The sequence below is a fragment of the Taudactylus pleione genome, unplaced genomic scaffold (genome assembly GCF_031769625.1).
Source record: "Taudactylus pleione unplaced genomic scaffold, aTauple2 ptg000268l, whole genome shotgun sequence".
NCBI classification, from domain to species: domain Eukaryota; kingdom Metazoa; phylum Chordata; class Amphibia; order Anura; family Myobatrachidae; genus Taudactylus; species Taudactylus pleione.
The window spans coordinates 2,221,889-2,227,484 of NW_028284670.1; positions in this window are offsets into that span (position 1 = coordinate 2,221,889).

Below are 5,596 nucleotides of genomic sequence, written 5' to 3' on the forward strand. Positions count from 1 at the left end.
ATATATATAGGGTGCCCCAGCTGTAGCAGTGCTGGTAGGTAGCATTGCCAATAGCCAGTGTTGGCGGTGCTGACAAGTGGGGGAGGGCAACAACTTGACATCCTCAGAATGTCGATATGCTCACATTGTTGACATTGGAACTGTCACCACATGAAATGTCGACATGCTGAGGATGCCTAAGGTTAGGTATAGGCTGGGGGGGAGTAGGCTGAAGTTTTGTCTAGAGTGCTGAGAAACTTTGCACCAGCCCAGAGTGCAGGTCAGATACAGTGCAGTTCAGATACAGTGCGGGTCGGATACAGTGTGGGTTGGATGCAGTGCAGATTGGATACAGTGTGGGATATAGTGCAGGCTAGATACAGTGTGGGTCGGATACAGTGCGGGTCGGATACAGTGCAGGTTGGCTACAGTGTGGGATACAGTGTGGGTTGGATACAGTGTGGGATATAGTGCAGGCTAGATACAGTGTGGCATGCAGTGTGGGTTGGATACAGTGTGGGATATAGTGCAGACTAGATACAGTGTGAGTTGGACACAGTGTGGGATACAGTGGGTTGGTTACAGTGCAGGCTGGTTACAGATTGTAGTACAGTGTAATTCGGTTACAGTGCATGTATGATACAGTGCAGTTTATAGTGCAGGTTGGATACAGTGTGGGTTGGATACAGTGCAGGTTGGATACAGTGTGGGTTGGATACAGTGCGGGATACATTGTGGGTTGGATACAGGGCCTGATTCTGACCCTGTTGCAAGTGCTGTGCGCTCGCAACCAGGTCGATGGTGGGCCAGTGCGCATGCGCACAACGGAGCCGGCTCCGTCGTGCGCATGCACGAGACCCGGATAGCGACGTGCACTCTGTCGCTCCGGGTCTCATACCAAAGGGGGCGTGCTGTCCATGTTGAGTGACAGCATTCCCCCTTTGGTGGGTGGGCTGGGGGGGTGGCTGCCCAAATGGAGGCGTTCCCATGTGAACGCCTCTGTTTGGGGGTGGCCACACTGACATCACGAGTGATGTCAGTGGGAGTGATTTTGGCTCTGTTAGAGCCAAAATCTCTCTGGGGCTTGCGGCAGTGAGACCCTACCACAAGGGTCTCATCGCATGCACGATGTTCATGATGGTCTTGACCATCGCCACCATCTTCCTGACCGCTCGCTATAGCTGTGGGTGGTCACCCACATCTACGCGAGCGGCCAGGAGGCCATTCTAAAAATAAATAGCCTGGCCCTGATTCAGAGTGAGCGCTTTGTCAGAGCGTCCGGCACTGAATCAGGGCCACAGTGTGGATTGGATACAGTCTAGTATACATTGTGGTTTGGATACAGTTCAGGTCAGATATAGTTTCGGATACAGTGCGGGATACAGGGCCTGATTCCGACCCACTCGCAAGCACATAGCACTTGCAAGTGGGTCGATGGTCCCCGACTGCACATGCGCCACCTCCGGCGCGTGCATGTGCTAGACCAGTCCTGAAACAGCAGCTCCATCGCAACGGGTCTCGCTACAAGACAGGGCAGCTGTCAATGTTGATTGACAGCTCACCCCATTTTGTAGGCAGGGAGGGGGGTGGCTGCACAAATGTAGGCATTATCTTAGGAATACCTGGCATTTGTGGGCGGCCCTACTGACATCACTCGTGATGTCAGTAGTGGACTTCCTGTTCTATTAGAGCAGGAATTCCACTCCGGCTTGTGGGAGCCGAGACCCTACCACAGGATGTTGTTGCAAGCCCGATGGTCGCAATAATCGTGACCTTTGCCAGGCCGCTCGCACAAGCTGTGGGTGGTCACCCACAGCTTTGCAAGTGGCCTGGAGGCTGGAAAAAAAAAACAATGCCCTGATTCAGAGTGAGCACTCACCAACAGCGAGTGCCTCTGAATCAGGCCCACAGTATGTGGATGCCAGTGGTGTCCTCAATGCAAGAATTCCAGTAGCATCCTCACTGTCTGTTGTGTCCTCAGTGTGGAAGAGTTGGCAGCGCAGGGGGGACTGATAGTGTCCTCAGTAGTGCAAGGGTGCCATCAGTGTAATCAGTGCAGTGTTCTGAAAGTGTCAGCAGAGCAGGGGTGCCATGGGTGTCCTCAACGCAGGGGTGCTGGTGGTGTTGGCAGTGCAGTGGTGTCCTCAGTGTGGGGGTTCTGGCATTGTGACCAGTGCTGGTGTGCCAGTGGTTTCCCCAGTGTGAGGGTGCTGACATTGCCAGCAGTGCAGGGGTGCCTGTGGTTTCCTCAGTGTGGGGGTGCTGGTGGAGTCAACAATTCTGGAGGTGCCAGCAGTGTCCTCAGTGCGGGGATGCTGGAAGTGTCCGCAGTGTGAGGTGCTGATGGTGTCCTCAGTACATGTAGGGCAGTGTCCTCAGTGCAGGGTGCAAGCAGTGTCAGCAAAGTGGGGGTGCCAGCGGTGTCCTCAGTGTGGGGGTGCTGGTGTTGTCAGCAGCACAGGGGAGCCAGTGTTTTCCTCATAGTAGGGGTGCTGACAGTGTCCTCTGTACAAGGGTGCCTTCATTGTTGGCAGTGTGGGGTGCTGACAGTGTCCTCAGTACATGGGAGGCAGTGTCCTCAGTGGTGGGTTCCACCTGTGTCGGCAGTGTGGGGTGCTATCGGTGCTGGCATTGCCGGAACCCCAGCAGTGTCCTCAGTGTGGGGGTGCTGGTGATGTCAGCAGTGCAGGGGTGCCAGCGGTGTCCTCAGTGTGGGGGTGCTGGCAGTGTCTGCAATGTGGGGGTGCCAGGGTCCTCAGTGCAGGAAGCCAGCAGTGTTGGTAGAGTGAGGGTGCCAGCAGTATCCTCACTGCGGGGGTGCTGGCAGTGTTGGATTTACATAGGTGTTGGCGGTATCCTAAGTGCGTGGGTGCTGGAGGTGTCCTCAGTGCGGTGGTGCTGACAGTGTGGGGGTGCTAGCAGTGTCCTCAGTGCTTTGGTGCTGGTGGTGTTCACAGTGTGGGGGGTGCTAGCAGTGTCAGCAATGTGGGGGTGCAGGCAGTGTCTTCAGTTCGAGGATGCTGGCAGTGCAAGGGGTGCCTGCAGTGTCCTCAATGTGTGTTTTCCGGCAGTTTTGGCAATGTGATGATGCTGATGGTGAACAGATGCAGCAGTGCAGGGTGCTGGCAGTGTCCTCAGTGCAGGATGTGGGTGGTGATGTCAGTGAGGGGACAGCGGTGTCACTGCGGGGAGATGGGCGGCATCTTTATTCCTCTTCCTGAGTCCATTGAAGTCTATGGGCAAGCACTTATTGGCTGAGAGCTGTTACAGTCATCTCTCTCACCAATCAGTGGCAAGCCCATAGTCTTCAGTGGGGCTTTTAAAATGGCTGCTGGAGGCAAAACTCCAAGATCTGACAGCAGGATCTTCTCAAATTGTGCCTTAATTAGGTACCCGCGGAGGGCAGTGAGATCCGATCTGTGTCTCAGATCCCCTCGTATCCCCAAAGTTCAGGTGGGCTCAGTTCCCTGAGAACCAGACCGGCTCATCTTTAATCAAAACAAAAACACTAGGGGGCAGATTCTAAAATGCACAAAGACGTAATACTAAGATGTCCACATGCTGAGTCTGGTGGTGGTGCATTTTCCTCTCGGTGCATCTTTTAGATGCAAAATCAGAGCAGTTTCTCCATCTGACCATTGCTTCCTGCGTGAGCTGCTGTTCGACACTCCCACAACATGGCTGCATCTTCTTAGCCATCCACCTGTCTCCACCCAGGAATGGCCACTGACCTCCACAGACTGTGCGTCACATTTGTTCTGCATCAGTGAGCACCAATAATCGGGCCACATGCGCCATGTGACCGGGACACATGCACAGACTTACAATATTGGAATCATCCCCTAAAATTCCCTTTATTTTTCTTTCTACATACTTACATGGAATATTTGAAGGGATGCAATGGATGTGAGAGAATAAGGAAGAATCATTCATTGGCTCATTATGTGGCTGATTGTGGCTCGCATGTTCTATTCAGATTTTGACAGAATTTGTCCACATCTATATTCTCAATAAATTGGGAGGTTGGGAGCAGGGACTGGGTGATGACAATGCAATCACAGGGAACAGCCCTGAAGTGTAAAGGGAGTGTCATGGGTGTTTATCTAAAGCTTCATGAGTCAGGTGTTCGGGATAAGGAAGCCGGTTCCTTACCGTTCAATACTTATGTTAATGATTGTGGCAAATGGATAAAATCAGTGGTCGGCACGGCTTGTAATAGCAGAATGGAATCTTACATTAGCATTAGGTAATACATCAGGCATTACCACTTTGTGAACATCTCAGAATCAGTCTCTATTTTGGGATTATTGTGTTAAGGGTTGCGTTGTAAACTAATAGCGCCTTTTTTGTTATCGATTTGATTTGATCAGATATGAAATGCTGATATGTCCTTACTCAGATTTACTCTCAGCGCAACATATATTCACTATAGTGGTGCCAGATCTCATGCTAAGTTTTCACCACTGTACAGTATTGTTGTGTTGTCATCACTACTTTCCACATGGTGCAACAGTGTTTAACCTGAAAATCCATCTTGATTCCTTCAACAGTAATATGCTGGCCCTGTCACCCCAATTCAAAGATTCAGGGACGTAGTCAATCATATAATATCTTAAACTACCCATGCAGTGGCGTGCTTCTCTGAAATGATGTCGGTTGATTGGTCTGGCTGCCTTCATGAGCCATCCTAATCAGATATTGGTTTAATAATAAGCTCCATGAATTTGAAGGTAGTCTGTCCCACATATAGAAGCCCACATGGGTATACAATAACATAAATGAGATGCATGATGTTGCAGGTCTGAGCATATCTGATGTCATAACTCTTTCCACTAAGTGCTTGTACAAATTATTTACAAGACACCATTTAATTAAATGGTTAGCATGGATGGTGTAATGGTTAGCATTTCTGCCTCATGGCACTGAGACTGAGATTTTAGGTTCAGATCCTACAGTGGTGTTAACTGTGTGGAGTTTGTATATCCTATCTGTGCTTGTATGGGTTTCATCCATGTACTCTGGTTTCCTCCAACAATCCAAATATTTTCTGGTAGGTTAATTGGCTCCTGACAAAAATTTTATTCTAGTGTGTATGTGTGTGTACATGTGGTAAAAACTATACAGTAGATTGTAAGCGCCACTGGGGTAGAGACTGATGTGAATGGTGAAATATTCTCTGTAAAGCTCTGCCAAATACATTTGTACACAATCTGTCTGACTGCTGATTGGTGGAGTCCAAACTCTTTAGATATGGTTTAGTAACCTTTTCCATCCTGATGAGCATCAACAACTCTTCTTCTGAGATCCAAAGAAATCTCCTTTGTTCGTGGCATGATACACTTCCACAAACATGTGCTCTGAACATCAGACTTTGATAGATCCCTGTTCTTATAAAAAGACAGGTTGTCCAGTCACACCTTATTGTCATCCCATAGCTTGAAAATACCTGACTCTAATTTCACCTGCAAAGCCTAATGGTTCACATACTTTTGCCACTCATAGATATGTGATATTGGATAATTTTCCTCAAAAAAATTAGACAGTCTAAATTTATTGTCTCATTTGTTTGATTTGGTTATCTTTATCTACTTTTAGGACTTGTGTGAAAATCTGAGGT